Source organism: Equus caballus, chromosome 4, assembly GCF_041296265.1.
Source record: "Equus caballus isolate H_3958 breed thoroughbred chromosome 4, TB-T2T, whole genome shotgun sequence".
NCBI lineage: Eukaryota > Metazoa > Chordata > Mammalia > Perissodactyla > Equidae > Equus > Equus caballus.
This window is the reverse complement of record NC_091687.1, coordinates 89,819,311-89,838,981: the sequence shown is the minus strand read 5'-3', so window position 1 is coordinate 89,838,981 and position 19,671 is coordinate 89,819,311. Positions and strand designations below refer to the sequence as shown.

General features: G+C 41.5%; 1 long non-coding RNA gene across 3 annotated transcripts in view; it reads left to right on the top strand.

The window, feature by feature from the left end:
- Window positions 1-15,422, top strand: part of LOC102149605 (uncharacterized) — a 77,566-nt gene extending 62,144 nt beyond the window's left edge. For 2 of the 3 annotated variants that reach the window (XR_011437992.1, XR_011437994.1), the window contains 2 exons: window positions 13,362-13,532; window positions 14,102-14,524. This is a non-coding gene — a long non-coding RNA (uncharacterized lncRNA). Of the gene's footprint in view, window positions 1-13,361; window positions 13,533-14,101; window positions 14,525-15,105 lie in introns of those variants that run through there. The other variant, XR_011437993.1, reaches the window with a different exon arrangement.
- Window positions 15,423-19,671: the final 4,249 nt, after the last annotated feature.

Below are 19,671 nucleotides of genomic sequence, written 5' to 3'. Positions count from 1 at the left end.
TATCATGCATGGAGGTGGGACTGCAAGACACTCAGGGGTTTTATTTATTTTGCTTGTTGATTTGGAAAACAGAGAATTCATTTTGGAGGTTTTATCAGGGGAGTACAGCTATTCGCATACACTTGACTGAGTTTTAAAGATGATCCTCTTTGACCTATTGTCCGGCTTTGGGAGGACACACATGGAGCATTAGGGAGCAGAGTGACAGCTGGCGCGGTCTTGGCATTCTGTGCTTGTGCGCCATCATGGGCTACAGTCTTTCTCACATTTACAGGTACAGTGGCTGTTGGAAACTTCAGGGCAGTTCCAGAGTGGAAAAATTCTTGCACATGAAACCCTATCACATTTAAGAATTTCATAGTCCCTTTTGATTATTTTTTCCTACTTGACCTCTTTTTCTCCGTATTTTTATCATTTATAGAGTATGTTCTTTGTACTTAGATACAAAGAAGGTAAAGCGAGTACATTTTAGAAAAGACTGCTCAATCTTTTATAGTGTATTAGCTCATTTAACTTTTAAAACAACCCTGTAAAGGAAGTACGGTTAGCCATATTAATTCTCGATAAAGACTCATAATCAAGGTGTTTGGAAATCAACAGGTTTTCAAATTTATTGACATGCCACTAACACAAAACATAAATTCTTATTCATTTCCATTGACATTAGCATCTTAATGAGGATGACGATTTATTATTTTGGAAATTCCAGTTATTTCTGCCTTGCCCTTCTTTCAAAAGAAGTACTTTGATAACCAGTAGATCCATGATACAAAACATAATATCCTATTTTTATCCTATTTTTGAGAATATTGAAAATAATTTGGAAAATAATCCTCTTTCTTATGAGAACTTTTCCCTGTTACTCACTTTCCTGTTTTGTTAATGATCATGAATATATTATATTAAACGTAAAACACTAAACAGTTGCTTTGAAACTACATCAAACAGAAGTTAAAGTTAGGTTCTAATTTTTTAGATTTATCTTTTAGCAATATGTGGTCCGATCCTGCTTTAAATGTATTCTTGGTTGGGATACGTTGAGGAAGTTGGTAAGTTGCTTGACCTCAGTTGGGCTGTTTCCTTGTCTGTGAAGTGAAGACAACCCGGCGCCCGCTCTAGTGCTGTCATCCCAGAAATCACTTTCTCGGGCGTGAATGCTGGTGTCAGCAGGCAGTTCCCTGATGGACCACAAGAGGGAGTGACTGTGTTGTTGCTAACCTGAGCTGAGGTCTGAATTCCTTTCTAGGATGTGGCTGAAAAGTTCCGAACGAGCGGATTGCTGGGAAAATGTGAAAGAAACAGATTTTTTGATAGTGTCGAGAGAAAGAGTTACTTGAAACAAGGGGTGATGAAAAGGAAGGGGTTGTGAATAAAATTCTTTAAGATAAAAGCTTTTGCTGACATAGATTGGTACCAATTTCATTCCCAGTCAATAGCCCTTTTTTTGGTCTATATCTGAGAATTTTGATTTGTTTTGTTTTCCTCCCTCTTTGCAACTGTGTCTATAAACCCTTTATATCAAACAAATATGGAACCCGAAGTTTAGTTTCACAAGAGTGGTCCTGAATAATTAATATTGATTAAAGATAAATTGGATTGTTTGTGTTTGATGTCTTAGATATGGACAAAATCTGTTTGTCCCAGATTAGTATGTTAGGAAAATTGGATTTTTTTTCATCCTACCTCCTTCCATACACTTTTCTTCCCTTGGTTTGAGTTTCTCCATTCTTTTATGTGGTATTTTGTTGTCATACATAGCTCAGAAGGTTGAGTAGGGACAAGGACAAACATTGTTCTGTGGACCAACTCTAGGATGTGGAATTCATTTCAGTATACAGTGAATTTTAAAAATTTGAAACTAAAATCAGAGCTAAGCAAATAAAGTGAAGTTGGCAGTGGTGGCATTATTCCAATAAATTTAGGGAAGTATTCAGTTTTATCTCAGCTGTGTGAATATTTCATGTTGAATGTATTCTTTGACTTAAATTATCCAGGTAATCCTTTGATTTTGCTAGTATGTGTATTATAAATAGAAAAATCACGAGCATGTTGTGTTTTGCATAATTATGATACATTCACACACTTTGTTGGAAAATGTTGAAAGAACAATCCTAGGCATCTCCTTTTACTCTGAGTCCTGCTTTTAGAAGTTTTCTCTGAGGTTTGTTCCTGGTAATAAACACTGTCCAAGTTCAGCGTCAGACTGCCCTGGTTCAAATTATGGCCCCACTATGTTTGAAACTTGACAAAAGCCAAGTTATCCCTATAATTTCGCTTTCCCACACTTGAAATCTGATGATTTCTTGTGCAGCAGAAAGAAAAGTGGAATTACTAAAGAAATGAGGCATGATTTTATCTGTGTAGCAGCCAATTTAAAATAATCATTGCTGGTATACATCATAAGGAGTTACAAACTTGTAAATACTTTTGAGATTGCAACATCAAAAAAAGAAAGAATATGAAAGAAAAGAGAACTCTGTGACTCTTTCCTTACTTGCACCATGAAATTTGTTCTTGTTTCAAATGTGGGACGCCCATCATAATCTGTGGTCCTCATAAATGTCATCCATCTTGTTTATTTTGGTAAAAAGAAGGTAGAGAATTGTTGATACTGGGGCGAGCTGGTCCTTTTCTTTCAAGTTACTTTTAAAAATTATAGAATGTTTCAGATATACAAAGAAAGCGTAGGAATGTTACAGAGTTAAAGTGTTATGTAGCTATTAAAACGTTATGTGTATTCTTCCAGAAGCCTGGCCCCTTTCTGCCTTACGGAGGTAACTATGCTGAATTTGATGTTTGTCATTCTCATGCATGTTTTTGTACTTTTACTAAATACAGATGTGTTCCTAAACATAAATAGAATTGTGGTACATGGGTTTTTTTAACTCTGCTAACAAATTTCTAAGTGTACACTACATTATTGATGACAGTAGGCACCGTGTCGTACAGCAGATCCCTAGAACGTTTTCCTCTTGCACAACTGAAACTTCACACACGGTGAACAGCAACTAACTCTTCCTTTCCCCTGACAACCCTCATTCTACTTGGAGCTTCTATGAGTTTGACTACTTTAGATGCCTCATATAAATAGAAATCATGCAGTTTTTGTCCTTCTGTGATTGGCTTATTTCACTTAACATAATGTCCTCAAAGTCCATCCATGTTGTCACATTTGACAGGATTTCTTTCTTTTTAGAGCTGATTAATATTCTTTTGTATGTATATACCACATTTTCTTTATCCATTCATCTGTCAATGGACATTTAGGCTGTTTCTACCTTTTAGCTATTGTGAATAATGCTGCAAGGAACGTGATAGTGCAAATATCTCTTTGAGATCCTAATTTCAGTTGTTTTGGGTAAATACCCAGAAGTGAAATTGCTGGATGATATGGTAGTTCTATTTTTAATGTTTTAAGGAACCTCCATACTGTTTTCCGTAGCAGCTGCACCATTATACATTCCCACCAACAGTGCACAAGGGTTCTGATTTCTTCATATCTTTGCCAACCCTTGTTTTTTGTTTTTTTGATAATAGCCATTTCAACAGGTGTGAGATGATATCTCTTTGTGGTTTTGATTTGCATTTCTCTGATGATTAGTGATGTTGAACATCTTTTCATATACCTGTCGACCATTTGTATGTCATCTTTGGAGAAATGTCTATTCAAGTCCTTTGCCCATTTTATAATCGTGTTGTTTATTTATTTATTTTTGCTATTGCATGTTAGGGGTCTTTATATTTTATGGATATTAGCCCCTTAAGAGGTTCACAAATATTTTCTCCAGTTCTGTAAGTTTCCTTTTCACTCTGTTGATTGTTTCCTTTGCTGTGGAAAAGCTTTTTGGGTTGATGTAGTCCCACTTTCTTATTTTTGCTTTTGTTGCAAGACGAATGTCATGATGCTTTTCCCCTGTATTTTCTTCTAGGAGTTTTATAGTTTCAGGTCTTAACGCTTAAGTCTTTAATCCATTTTGAGTTGACTTTTGTGTATGAGGTAAGATAGGGTCCAGTTTCATTCTTTCGCATGTGGATATTCAGTTTTCCCAGCATCATTTATTAAAGAGATTGTTCTTTCCCTTTTGTTCTTGGTGCCCTTATTGAAGACCGTGTATGTGTTGATTTATTTCTCGGCTTTCTCTTTGGTTCCATTGGTCTACACGTCTGTCTTTATGCCAGTACCAGTTTGAGAGGAATTAGCTTTAATACTTCTTGAAATATTTGATGGAATTCACCAGTGAAGCCATTGGTCCTGCACTTTTCTTTGTTGAAAGTTCTTGGTTACTGATGCAACCTCCTTCCTAGTTACACATCTGTTCAAATTTTCTATTTCTTCATGATTCAGTCTTGGTAGCTTGTATGTTTCTAGGAATTTTTCTGTTTCTTCTAGGTTATCCAATTTGTTGGTATATAATTGTTTATAGTAGTCTCTTATGATCCTTTTTGTTTCTGTGGCATCACTTCTTATTTCTCCTCTTTCATTTCTGATTTTATTTGTCTTTTTTTCTTAGTCTAGCTAAAAGTTTGTTAATTTTATCTTTTCAAAATCAACTCTTAGTTCTGTTGATTTTGTTTGTTTTTCTACTCTTTGTTTACTCTATTTTATTTCTGCTCTAACCTTATTATTCCTTACTTCTGCTAACTTTGGGCTTAGTTTGTTCTTTTTCTAGTTCCTTGAGATGTAAAGTTAGCTTGCTTATTTGGGGTCTGTCTTCTATTTTAATGTAGGGGTTTACCTCTGTAAACTTACCTTTGAGTATTGCTTTTGTTGCATCCCATAAGTTTTGGAATGTTACGTTTTTGTTTGTCTCAAGATATTTTCTAATTTCCCTTTTGATTTCTTCTATGACCTACTGGTTGTTCAAGAGTATATTGTTTAATTTCCACATGCTTGTGAATTTTTCAGTTTTCCTTCTGCTGTTAATTACCAGTTTTGTTCCACTGTGGTCAGAAAAGATACTTGGCTTGATTGCAGTTTTCTTAAATTTGTATGGTATATGTGTATGGTATTTTTGAGATTTAAAACAATATATAACTTGTATCAGTTGAAAGTGCAGTTCCAAGGAAAGCAGCCTCTGAGAAGGAGATTAACACGCAGGAAGTTTATTAAGGAGATAACAGGATTAACACCTGTGAGAGAGGGAAGTGGAATTGGGCAGAGAGAGAAATTGGGCTGCAGTGCAGTCACAAGAAAGGCCTCAGCTGATCCCAAAGGGAGCAGTGAAGATGGGATGGCCCTTCAGAGTTGTCCCGAGTTGGGGTGATGGACCAAGCATTTGTAGCCTCCCACTGACCAGCTATTGGATGCAGGCTGTCCCTGGGGAACGGGTGTGACTTTGACAAGACAACTCTTTTCAGCAGAGGGCTGTCAGCCTGCAGCACTCCAGTAGCTGGGGAATAAGCCTTTTAGTACTAAAGAAGGACTTAAGCCGTACGTCTCGGCCTTCACTATAGTGCATCTTGTATGCGTCATCAGAGCTCGCCTTTTTTGGCCCAATATTATGTTTTGGAGATTTATTCATCTTAATATTTGTAGCTGTAGTCACTCATTTTAATTATTTTATAGTATTATTCAGTTTTACAAGTGTCGCAATTTTTAAAAATATTTTCCTACCAACGAACATTTGTTTTGCAATTTTTCAATATTGAAGAAAATGTGGCTATAAGCACTTTTAATAAATCTCCTTAGTGCATGTACTTAGTTCATCTGGGGTACATGACCAGAAAATTCATGGGTCTTAGGATATGCACACCTTCATATTTAATAACTGTGGTGAAATTTCTTCCTTAAGTGGTTGTACTTTGCTCCGTATCCTCACAAAGGCTTGTCATTGGCAGACTTGAATTTTGACAATTTGATGGATATGAGATGATATATCATTGTAGTTTTAATTCGAATTTTGTTGATTACTAGTGAGATCAAGAATTTGTGTCTATTAACTCCTTGAGTTTCTTCTGTGATGTGTGTATTCCAGTCGTGTGCCCATTTTCCTATTGGTTTCTTTTTCCTATTAATTTGTACGCAATCTTTATATATTTTTCTCGCCCATTCTTTGTCGTCTGCATGTGTACAGTGATCTTCTCCGGGTTTGGGGCTCGACTGTGTGCTTTTTAAGTAGTGTCTTTTGTTGAGTGGCGTTTCTTTCATGTGTCTTTATTTCCTCCTGGTGTCTTGTTGTCTGTCTGGTGGGGTGAGTCTCCCGTTCCCGTTGTTGTTCTTTAAAATGGTCCCTACGTTTTGCCTTGCGCTTTTCCATATGCATTTTAGAATTACAGTCCGTGAAAAACTGTCCTTTGATTGAGTTCATGCATTAACTTTATAGATTAATACGAGGAGAATTGATACCGTTGCAGAATAGATGTTTCCTGTATATATTTTCTTTAATATCTATATTTAGGTCTTTTTACTGTACACATAGGTTTTATAACTTACCTTCTTACTAAATACTGACATCTTGCTTGTTAATAAATAAATTTCCTCATCAACAATTGAATAACTACGTAACCGTCCATTACTTGGCTAGAGAGTGATTTATTTAACCGTGCCCCTACTGACGTTTAGATTAACAATGATTTTCCTTGAACCCACATCTTTGCCATCACAAAACTATATATAAACATCCCATATGTTTTATTCTAGGTCTGCCAGGATATTTTATATAATTAAACATATATCTAGAATGTATCCAGGTGTAACATGTGAGAAAAATATCTGACTTGTTTTCTTCCCATATAGTTAGCCTGTTTTTGTCTACTTTGTCCTTTTGGTTTGACTTAATTTGCCTTTTTTTGTTTCACCATCAAGTAACCATCAACAGTGCCCATACATAGCAGGCACTCAATAAACACTTGAAAAAATGAATCAATTTTTAATATTTGTTTTATTTTCAATTGTGTTATTCTTTTCCATTGATAGATCTGTCTATTCTAGATTTCCAAAACCACGCTGTTTAATTATTAGAGCTGGTAGAAAAAGACCCCGTTCATCATCGTCATTACTATTATTGTTTTTTCAGATTTTTCTGGGCTATTTCTGCATCATTTTTCTTTCAGATGAACTTTAAATAATTGGTGACTTTTCCGCTACAACCGTTATAATTTTGATTGGCAGTGTGTTAGTTTTCTGAAAAAATTTAAAGGCATTTATATTTTCATTTTCTGGCCTAATGAGCACTGCATATTCATCTTATTTATAAATTCTGGAACTTTTTGGTTAGGGAAGATAAATCCCCAGATTTCTTTTTCGATTAAAATTCAGGGCAATTAAAGAAACGCATTGCAGCAAACAGAGCTGCGCCACGTGCTTATTCTGTAAAGACAAAATGTTTTTCTCTCTGGAGCAGTGCTTCAAAGGCGTTGCCTCCTTCTTACAAATCCTGGCTCTCATAGTACCACGTGTTCCCTGACTGGACGGACTCTTGAAGATAGATAATAAATTTGTGTGCTCTTCCGTCAGAGAAGTGTTTTTTTATATGGTCCTTCTCCCACAGATCCTTAAAGGAATTCTGTGGCCTTTCTTCATCTCTGATTTACCTTTTGATGCTAAGGAAATAGGATACAATCCTGTGGGGTATCTGGGGAAGTCTGCGTCCCTCTTGTTCACACCTGCTTGGATCCTGGCGGTGGTCTTTGTAAGTGAAGTCTGAAGGCTGGATTGTCATGCGTTTTCACAGAGCGCTGATGGCTCCAGGCCAACCTGTTTAGCCTTTGTCTTTTTCTTGCATAAAATTGCCTATTTTTCACTTCAAATGGGGGTGTTAGGCGCTTCAGAGATGTTTGTTCTTGTCACATGCACGCCATCTGTGGTCTCCTGGCATCTTAGATAGGTTCCCAAATTGGCCTAAGTGTCTGTTGGTCAGCGTACAGAACGGTCAGGATCCTAGCCTGTGTTTGCCGGTGTCGCCAATGCTGCAGCAACACCTGAGGTCCCATCCATCGGTGCTGTGGACTCAGTTTTTAAAAGTTTAAATAAACTCTTCATTTAGAATGATTTGAGATTTGAAGGAAACTTGTCAGTATAGTAGAGAGAGTTCCCATATGTCCCTCATCCAGTTACCCCACATGCTCTTACATTATTATGTTACATTTGTCACAACTAACGAACAAACATTGGTATATTACTGTTAACTAAAATCCACACTTGATTCCGATTTCACTAGTTTTTCTCTAACGTCCTTTTTTTGTTCCAAGATCCACCCAGGATATCGCATTACATTTTGTTATCATGTCTCCTTAATTTCCTTGTTTTTGATGACGTTGTCAGTTTTGAGGAATACTGGCCAGATATTTTGCAGAATGTCCCTCTGTTTGGATTCTTCTCATGCTTTTCTGGTTCTTAAGCTGGGGTGAGGGGGTTTTGAGAGGAAGACCACAGAAGTGAGTGACACTGTCAGCACTTGGTACGAAGGGAACATGCTCTCATCATGGCTGTTCCCTGACGATGCTGACCTCGCTCACCTGGCCAGGACAGGGGCTCCCTTTCTCCACTGTCCATTTATTTCTCCCCCTTCCCACACTCAGCTCTTTGGAAGCAAGTTGCTAAGCACAGGGTCGGCTCAATTTAAGAGTTTTGTTAATTGTCTTATCTATCTGTACCCTGTTATATTTAGACCATGCCTGTGTTTTCTTTTTTTTTTGTATTCCGAATGTGTATATTTTGTGTTTAAAGCCTTAAGAAACAGAAATTGCCTAGGCCTGAGAAGGATTTGCAGTAGTTAGTAGCTGTGTTGAATCTTTCTTGCAGTCCTCACGTGTTCGGTTTACTGGTTTTGTGTTAACGTCTTCCTACCTTGTCCACTGCATCCCTGTACCACGTGGGCGCCCTGTTCTGCTCATATGGTGTACAGCTTGCACTTCATTCTTCGAGCATAAGGAAGCCTCACTTCTCTCTTACTGTTGGGGGAGAAGTTTAGCATAAGAATATTTTATCCGTCCTGAAGCTTATCTAGTAAACACCAAAATATATTTATTCTAATTAAGTTAATGATAATCTTTCTGTGTGTAAAATTGTCTTAAAGATTCATGAGTTTTACTTCTGACACCTATTCTGACATCATAACGGGTTAACCTACCACACACCTCTGTTATGTGTAAAGCTGCTGAACTTCAGGAGTCCAGATCACAGATGGCTTGTTGTTTTGTTGTTTGTGGGGCGAAATTCTCAATGAATTTGATTTTTTTTTTGTCTGAATACTCTTTTGCACTCAACTCAAATGACTCCACATTTTCACTTCGAGTCCATTTCCAAATAAGAATGAAAGAGGAATAATAGACTGTTGTTTTAGCATATAATAGGAACGTTCTTGAACTGATATATGTTATGTTTTTGTTCATTGAAGCATCATTGTCTGTGTTCTGGGGAACTTAACTGTTTCAAAAAACCTTGTGATAAACTCTATGATGCTGAAAATGACCAAATTTCCAAGATTTCATTTCATCCATAGGTGCAGAATGTTTCGTCAAGGCGGACTGATTAACGTATATTCTCAGAACATTAGAGCTTCATGTTCCTTCTTCTTGTAAACTTACTTAAGAAATTGTTTTGAGTGTGTTAGAGTATTTTTTGCCTTTAAAGTCAGTCTTAGAATCCAGTACTAGGGGAAAAAGTTCAAAAAATATATTTTAAGAAAAGGACTTCTGCTCACTTTCCTGGTCACTTGGTATGACAACTCAGAAACAGAAGAATGTTTTTAATCAACCACAGGGGAAATCCTTTCCCTGGCCCCTCGATTCTACTTTCAGTCAGTCGAAAGATTGTTAAATTCGTGTGGGGGATTCCCACGTGTTCTATAATAAGTCTCTGTCAGAGTTTTCACATGTGCGTAGAATGTAGGGTACTGCTGCACAGGTTTTGTGTCTCGGTTGTGCGAGGGCTGCTCCGTGTACCGTTACTTTGTTGTGTTATTAGTCATTCTTTCTTCTAAGTATGGATGTGCAAGAATGAGAAAGGCTGAGCATTATAAAACGAAATACAAGGAACTCATCAACTTGTTCTCAGGTAGGTTAAATATAAGATCTTTGGAAAGATGCTGGCTCTTTTTTCTGCAGTGAGTGAAGAAAATTCTACAGAGCTCTGGGTGCGGGAGTCCCCATTCGTTCCATCTCCCGCACTGACTGTGCCCTTTCTGCGCACTGACTGTGCCCTCTCTCAGAGCCCAGGCTCCCCGGGCCGCCATTCTCAGGGTCAGGCCGATTTTTACTGCTCACATCTGGCACGTATGCTTCCTGCAGTCACTGTTCAGGTCAGATCCTAAGGTCTTGAAGTCATCTTCAAAAAGATGATAAATGTTGAGCCAGTTTTGGGAGAACATAGCGGGATGCAGAGTCGTGACATCTTGTGTGTAATCGGTAGACTATGAGAAAGTCAGTCAAAAAATGTCTGTGTGGACCACCTGTGCTGGGCCCTGTACTTTCCTGAGCTTGCGGGAGAGAACACCATGGCTTCTGTAGGGACGGGGTTGTATTTACGTTCCTGTCCCCCCAGGAACGTTTGGAAAACCCCCACGGTGGACAGGAGCCTGCCATCACCTCTGCCACTCTGCAAGACACTTGAGAAGTTTAGTACCGAATGGAAGTTTGCTTAAATGAGAGGAAAACTTGGAGCTGGTGCACAGAAGGCAGAGTCCCCCCTGGGTGTCCTCTGCCTTGTCCTCCAGCATCGCTTTAGAGATGGGAAAGATCAGAGTAAACGGGGGCCACTGAGGCTCTTCCTCTGAGGCATTTAGAAGTCTTCCCACCTCCATTCACGAGCCAACAAACAATAAAAAAGAGTTTCCCCTGAATTTTCCTGGTTCATCCTCAAGCCTTTCCATCCCCAAAACTTACCGAACGTATTTTCATGAAAATGTTTTTATTCTTGTGCCAGGAAGATTTGGATCTGTAAGGCTGCTTTCAAATTGTTATCTGTCTTTTATTTCTCCCTTTTAAATTTTGCTTCTCCTCTAAAATCCCCTGTATTTTTCTTCTGGCTGTAAAATTGCAGGAAATTTTACGTTAACCTCCTACCCCCACCGCCTATCTGCTTTTCAGTGGACTTGAGTCGGTCACGTGAGGACCTGCTCTTTGCCGGTCTGCAGGGGGCGCTGCATGGGCTCCGGGTCCCCCTCAGGACCAGACCTCATCTCAGGGATGGGTTCTAAGCTGCACAGTGATTACCTCTTTCAGTACATTTTTTTTTTCGGCTTTGTCTCTCTCCTTAACACTCAGATGCAGGAACACCAATCTTATCATCAAGTTATCTCAGCTGATATTTGACTTGGTCCAAACTTACAGCATCTACAAGTGGGTTGCACAAGGGGATGCATGCTTTTGCCTGGAAGGTTGACTCCTGCCCTAGGCTGTTAACATTCTTTCATTCAACAGACATTTATTACGTGCTCATTGTGAGCCAGGCTCTTGATAAGGTGAGGGTGCAGAAATAAAAAGGCCCAGTGCTGTCTTCAGTAAGCTTCCAGTGTAGTGAGAGAAACAAGTGCGCTGTGGGAACAGCCCTGATTATGGAAGCACCTGGCAGGGCCTGCAGTCCAGACACTCAAGGCAAATCACTCTGGAGGAAAGAACCTAAGACCTAGGTTTGGGAGGATGGATACACGTAAACTGAGAGAAGATGGAGGTTGGGATAAGCGGGGTTTGGGGGGAGACAGAGAGCCAGGGGAAATGTCAGGCTCTCGGGGTGCACCTGGGGGAGTTTGCTGTGTATTCAAAGGCCTAAAGAGGCTCGAGACCAAGGAGCGTGCTAGAAACTGCAAGGCGTTCGGACCTGCATGAGGTTAGGGTTTGTTAAAAAAAACTTCTCGGTTTAGTTATGAGCACGTGCCTACGTTTTATTAGTTTTACAGCACAAGAGAAGAGGCCCCTGGTGGGTGCATTCAAAGGTTCGCTCTTGTAGGGTCATGTTACAGGAAGAAAGAATGATTAAATCATCATTGAAAAGAACGTCCAGCTAAAATCTTCAGCCTCTGATACTTGACAGTAATGGGGTGAAGGGTGAAGGCAATGATTTCTCCGGAACAAGCTTTAATCTTCTTAAAGTTCGTTAGAAAATTGCATCAGAAAAATGCATTTTATCTGGAAGGCTGTTGATTTCTTCCCACTAGGATGTTGTGAATTATAGAATCAGCAACATGGTTCTGTTCCAGACCAGATTTGGGGCAGTTTTTCTTTTATAGGTTCCAGGTCACGATGGCGCGCAGTCGAATTTTCAGCGATCTGTGGTGAAGAGCTTTGTAAGCCAAGCTAGGAGTTTGGATTTTTATCCTGAGGGCAGAAGGGAGCCACTGAGGGAATTTTAAACCCCAGCCATCAGTGCGGGGAGTGGACTAGCTCCTGTGTGAGGCTGGAACAGCAGGGAGAGAAGTTCGCAGAATATTTTAATTATCCAGGGAAAAAATAATGAGGGCCTTGAGTTCAGGTCTGCCTCTTCCTTCGCCCCCCTCCTCCCCAGACCCCTCCACCTGGAGCGCCTCTGGTGGATGCTGCTTTTCCCCCAGAAGAGTCAGTTTTGACTTTTCAAATTTAAGGGGTGATTGTTGTTACCACAATAAAAGAAATGGTGATGATGTTAAGATGATGATGAAAAGGTGTTAGCAGAAGCCGCTGGTTCTGAAATAAGGGCTCAGAGAAAGGGTCAAGGTCCTTCGGTGGGCTTCCTGGGCCTCCAGCCCCGGCCCAGGCGCCACTGCCCCTCCTCCCCAGGCCTGGTCCCATCTCTCTCCTGAGGCACCAGAAGCATTTTCAGAACCGTGTATCTTCTGGCCTCAGCCTTGGCCTTGAGGCTGTTCTCAGTATTCCTGCTCTGATTTGCTGTAATTACATAAGATTCTGCTCTTCCTCAGAAGTCTGTGGGCTGAACCCACTTCAGCCTCCGTCAGAGCATCTGCTGTGGTGAAAATAGAACCTTCAGAGATGCCTTTGCCCCAAGTTGCATACCTGTTGGCATGTGGTGATCTGTGCCGTGTTTTCTTGTCACTGTTGAACGATGTCGTGGTGTCATTCTGGACAGAGGTGTAGCCAGGTTGCAGGAAACGTCAGGGAATCTGACTTCAGGGTACGTCTCTACTGGTTTGGGGTGGGGGGGGCAGGTCACACCTCTCTGACTGTATTCTCCTTTGGAGTATCCATGGTCTAACTGTTCCAATGTCTTCTCTCTTCTCTTTTATTACAGTGTTTAATCATTGTCATGTCAACATATTGCCGTGAAAATAACACTCCCCAATTACCTGATATAGATAGGGCATATTTGAGAATTTGCATTTCTCTTCTAAACTTGATGCAAACAGGGGCTGTCCTTCACTTATTCTTGTTAGAAACCTATATTCAAAATAAATAATTATTCTCCTTTTGCTTTTTTAAATATCATTCAGGTTGCAAAAATATCTGCCTCTAAGAAGTCAGGAGGACCGACTTTGTGGGAGCAGAGATAGTGAGTCAAAGCTGCAGGCTTGGAGAGGAGCGTTCGTTTGAGCCTCTTCGCTCAGTCGGGAGATTTCCTAGGCAACCATTTATGTGGTCGTTAAAGGATGGGGAACTCAGAGGTATGCACTTGGAAATTTTAATCCTCAGATGCAATCCCTATCAGATCGAGACCTCAGTTTTCATTTTTTCGTTTAAAATAAGTAAATTAAAAAGCTTAACACTTATATGGGAAAAATCACTATTATTAAGACGTGTGTGCATTGCGCTTTATCCTTCTCTCTTTAACACGCTCTGATGGGAATGTTTATATGTATTTGTGCTGGCTTATTTGGGAAAGCGGAAGAGAGTTACTGCTTGAGGTGGTTTTGTTTAGCTGTGAAGTTATTGGAAAAGCAGGTAATCTTTGCACGTGCCTTATCTGAGTTGGTTATCATTGGTAGAATTTCCAGCATGTGGGAAAGAGAAGTTTATTAATCGTTCGTTTCTTCTTTGAGTGTTTATGCTTGAGTTTGTCTTTGTCCCAGTGCTTTGGTGGTGTCAGTCTGCCTTAGGTTGCACTGAAACGGACTGCTCTGGGGCTTGAGGGGAAGTGTGGAACAGCAGTCAGTGAATCGGAATCGAGGGGTAGACACCCCTTGATCTGCTGAAGACTTTCCGCTGACCCTTCCCTCTCATCCATTTGCTCTAGGTCTCTTGGATGGCTGGAAGGATACGGGAAACGTTTCTCTTCCTCTGTGACCCACTAACACTCCCAGACGTTCTGTAGCACGGACTTGGATTACATTCTATTTCAATGAATAAGGTGGCTTTTTTCATGCACCAGTGAAAGAGGAAAGTCCTACAGGTTATGTGACAGATTCGTTTTCGCTAGTGTTAGCAATAATCTGAAAAGAACCAAAATATTAAAATATTGGCAGTGCTGATTTTAAATAGGGTTATGTTATGATCCTGGCTCAGGTGTTGTGTGGAACTGTTAAACGTAAGATGAAATATAGAAAATGGCCTTTCTCTCCCAGAGACTGAGAGGGCCTGCCCCTGACCCTGAGCACCTGTGGGCGTTATACGAACGTTTGGAGCTTCTGGCCTCAATAAAGCAAATTTTTTCTTTGGATGCTCCTGTTGATTCCCTTCTACCACCAAAGACTGTGAGACTCTCCTGCTTTAGAGATGTGGTGGCTTAAGTTAGGAGAACTTTGTTGTTACGGTTTTTCCCTCTTCCCTAGGTTCCTAGATCTGTGCAAGAAATTGTGGTGGCAAATCCTGGTCCAGAGCCAGGACTTGGCACTCTCTTTTTTCCTCTATAGCAAAGGTGAAAATTTTCTGATTCTTGGAGTGAAAATGCATGGAAGTGTATTTAATTCTTACGAAGTCCATTTTGACAGTGACTCTTTAGTGGTATTGACGATGCGCTTCTACCCTTAATTTGAATTTGTTTCATTTAATTACATATTTGAAATACCAGACTGTAGTTTATGAACTACCTTAAGTTATTTTTAAACAAGGTGGGTTACAAATAAGGTAATGCTTAGATTTGTTCTTTATAATATCTGCATTTTCACTTTTTTGTGTGAGATAAAAACTGACTTGTTGATCGATTCATGCATTCATTCACTGAATGTCTCCTGTTTGCAATCACTGTACTAGGCACTATGCTTTGGGGATAGAGATTAAGACCTAGTCTCTATTTTAAAGGTGCTGACAAGTCCAAAAGGAGAGACATGCAAATAAGTACTGTTAAAGCGCCTCTGAACAGTCCCTTGGAGGAGAAGAGCCATGAAATAGTTCTTTAGTAACGTCAAAGGCTGCGTCATAAATGAGTTCATCTTTGAACCTGTGACAAAATGTCGGAAGATGGAAAGATTGTAAACATATACCAGATGCCCACATCTTCAATATAAGTGACGTGGAAATGGATTTCCAATTTGGAGGCAAACCTTTGTTTCTAATTGGTATAAGACCTGATAAAACTTGACATTTAAAAAAGTCTAATAGAAATATTAATTTGCTTATACTCTGTCAGGATGTGGGTAAATGTGTGACCCCTTTGAACGTTCTAATACGGATTTCCCAATCGCTGAAGGTTTTATCCTAGGTAGCCTGTAGTAACCTTTAAAAATAGTTTACTAGGGGCCGGCCCCGTGGCCAAGTGGCTAAGTTTGTGTGTGCCGCTTCACTGGCCCAGGGTTTCGCCTGCTTGGGTCCTGGGCGCAGACATGTCACCACTCATCAAGCCATGCTGAGGTGGTGTCCCACATGCCACAACTACAAGGACCCACAACTGGAATATACAACTATGTACTGGGGGGGCTTTGGGGAGAAGGAAAAAAAAAGGAAATAGTTCACTAGTATTTATTTTTGCAAGGGAAAGATTGATTTCTTTAGAATTAAATATTGGCAGGAACTACCTGATTCGGTAGATTAGTTTTATCATTACAAAGATAGAAAATTATTCCGAAGGTGGGGCTGGTGGTGCCCATGCTGGGCACGGCTGCACTAGATCTTTCTTCTCCACCTTCCTGTAACAAACAACCCGTGCTCTTTTGGGCATCAGCCATGTGCATAGCCATCCTTCTACCCACTTTGTGACCATTATCTGCTGGCTTTCTCATTACCCTCACTCACCATTGATGACTGCCTCATTGTTCTCCACCAGCCCCACCTTCATTGGATGACCCATGTATTTCCCTGACTACATGGATTTTGGGGCTCGTATCACCAGCAATCTTCTCCCCAACTTGCTACAGCTCCCCCCCCGATCTGCTCCTGGCTCAGGTCAGTAAATCAGAAATTCCCTGTCTGACCACACTGTCCTATCCATCCACCTTGTCCCACAGAGTCCCACCTCTCCTTTGATCTCACTGCGACCTCTAGTCTACTGACTCCTTTCCTTTGTACCTTTCTGTTTTTATTCCCCTCCTGATCCAACGTAGCATCCGTGGTCCAGGTTTTAAATCACTCTCTTTCCCTACGCTTCTTGATGGTTTTGTCCTTTGGCTTGCACCTGGGCTACTGCGCAATGCTGGAGAAAGTAATCCAGCTGGGCAGATGGGTGCCTGTTGGCATAAATTCAGGTGCACCCAGCACTGCACAGCACTTGCGCCATGTTATTCTGGTTCGCTGTCATCCTGATTCTTCATGGTGACCCTTGCTACACCAGCCCACTCTCGGAACTTAGGCTGCTTCTCCTTCCCCCTTCCTCTTGTCAGATGATACTCTCCTGCCAGTAGTGTCCTCTATCACACCTACCACTGAGCTATCTCTGTCCCTTGGCATCCATGACCTGATGACCTCCTGGTCTTTTTTCTACCTTTTGGACTGTGTTAGTCATCTTTGTTGGTTTCATCTCCGTCAAACTGACTTCTGTCAAAGGGCAAGTACAGATGTCTGTTTTCTCTTTTAAGTACAGCAGAACATTTTTGTGCTTCTGTCCTTTGCCTTCTGCTGGAGGAATATTGGAATGTATTGTAGAGTGCAGGCCCCTGACTCTCCTGCTGTGTGTATGAGTCCTTGCGGGGGCCATGGGACTTCACTCTGTGCTCTTTATGCCAAGCCATATGCAGTAACCGTCTCCCTGGGCTGCTGGATAGTTCTACACTCTGCTGAAAGAGTCCCTGAGGGTTTACTCTGCGTCTGTGCGGGGGAAAGTTTGATTGGCATCTTTCAGATTAGAAATGGGCAGGAATTTCCCGGGTAGATCGGTTTTATTATTACAGTGTTCTAAAAGTGTTGTCTTCAGCGGGGCTCGCCAGTGCCTTTGCAGATTATTGAGGTGCAGTGAGGTGAGAGTCTGGGCCCCCTCTTCGTCCAAGTAAACCTCAGATCTGTGCAGTTCTACAGCTCCGTGTGTGGATTCTCTGACCCGCTGTTGGGGGCTTGCTGCCCGCTTTCCTGTTGCGCTGGTGAATGCTGCCACCCCGCCTGCTGCCTCTGCGCAGCGCCTTACTCCTCGCATCTTTTTTTCCATCTTCTTTTGTCTCATCTCTTTGGTTGGCTTCCACATAGAAATATGAACATTTAGTAGACAGTATCCATTGATTTGTTAGTTATTTAGTTCCAGAGCTGGGCATTTGGGGATGCAAAGATTATGAGAATGACACAGCACTGCCCTCCTGGTGATCAGAAGGGAGGAACATCTAAATGTGTAACTCCAGTATATTATAATAAAGTTTTTGCTGAGCATTTTACTTACATAATTTCCTATAATCTTAAAAAATAAACCCTGTAAGATTGCTGCTACTATCCTTATTGTACGGAGGAGGAAACCGAGGCTCCAAGGAAGTGAAATCATTTGCTCAGGGTCGCTTAAAGAGCAAGTTCACACAGTGGGAATACTGTCTGAGTTTGGGTTGCAAAGCTCCTGCTCTTAGCTACTGTGAATACAGTTTTTCTCCTCTCCTGCATTGCCTCTTTGAAAGGGTCGGCCATAAGCAGTAGAATTCAAGATATAATAATGCAGCATTTACGTATTGACTATTACCTTTAAGTTTATCGTGAGGAGTTGGAGAACTAACCAGCTAACAGGCCTGTGTGCTGGTATTTTATTCCTGCACTGGTTTCAGTATGACTGATGGATGGCAGGATCCTCACTCTGCTTGAACATTGTACTGCCTTTATTCAGTTAAGAGGGCATTTGTTATCACTATGATTCTCATATGCAACGTATTCCCACCAAAATATTTTATTTGCCCCTCTGTTACCTTCTTAAGAGCCAGCTTCAAACTTATGCCTTAAAATACTTCACGGCTTTGAAATTAAGTGCCTTACGTCAGAAAGGGAAAAAAAGATAAGGTTATCTATCATAGAGGGTATAGGAACGACTTCATAGATCCCTGAAGATAATAATTTAATTGTAATAGTCCAGTTCAACCATTACACTTGGCTGGAAACTAGCACCTCTTCCTTCGGAGGAACCTGAGCTGCCTGTGTCCTGGCTGGGCCTGGAATGCTGCTGTGGACCAGGCTCCACTTCTCTTTGGATTTCCTGTGTTCTGATCCCAATAGTTCCTGCCCTCTCTCCCACTTCGACTCCTTTTGTTTTTATTGTTCACTCTAGACAAGCAGTTCGCAGATTATCCTGAGAGACTGTTCTGTGAGAACTGTTTGTTAATTTATTCAGTAAATATTCATTGACCTTGACTGTGAGCCGGCACCATGCTGAGGGCTGGGGATCAAATAGGGCACAAAACAGCCCCTCTGCCCACTGTGAGCCTTGCTCTGGGGTGGGAGGCGCCCAATATACCAAGAAACACGAGATACGGTGCCCGGTGATGGTAAATGATGTGAGGAAAGGTCACAATGAGTAAGGGGACAGGGAGAGCTCAGCGTGGAAGGGCCTGCTGCTGGTTTAGCTGAGTCATCAGATCTTTTGAGGAGGTGACATTTAACCCAAGACCTGAGTGTCTTGGTCAGTTTGGGCTGCCGTAACAAAAATACTGTAGACTGGGCGGCTTAACAACAGACATTTCTTTCTCACCGTTCTGGAGGCTGGAAGTCTGACATCAGGATGCCAGCCTGGGCCGGCTCTTGGCGAGGGCTCTCTTCCTCCCTTCAGATGGCTGCCTTCTTGCTGTGTCCTCACGTGGCAGAGAGAGAGATCGTTTCTCTTGTGTTTCTTCTTATAAGGGCACTGATCTCAATCAGGAGGGCTCCACCCTCGTGACCTAATCACGTCCCAAAGGCCCCACCTCCAAATAGCAACACCTTGGGGGTTACGGCTTCAAAATCTAATTTCTGGGGGACACAAACATTCCGTCCATAGCCCTGAGTGAAGTGAGGAAGAGCATTCCAGGCACAGGGCATTGCAAGTTCAAAGGCCCTGAGATGAGACTGTGCTTGGCAAGTCAGAGCAACAGCTCTGTCAGCCCCGGCGTCGTGGCTGGAGGAAAATGGGCCACAAAGGGAAGAGCGTTGGGAAATGAAGTTGGAGAGGTACAGGGGGCCAGTCCGTGTAAGGCCAGGGAGGCTGTGATGGGCAGTTTAGGTGTGATTCCCAGGGGCATGGGGAGCCTTCCTGAACAGGGAAAGGTGTGTTAGGACTTTCAATTTTAAAACATCACTTTGGATGCTATGGGGCTGGGATGTTGGGGCCAAGAGTGGAAGCAGGATGTGGTCTAGAAGAGGTGATGGTGGCCTTTGGGAGGTAATTAGGTTTGGGTGAGGTCATGAGAGAGGGGTCCTCATGATGGGATTAGTGTCCTTGTGAGAAGAGGAAGAGAGGCTAGACCTCCCCCACCCCCACCCCCAGCCATGTAAGGACAC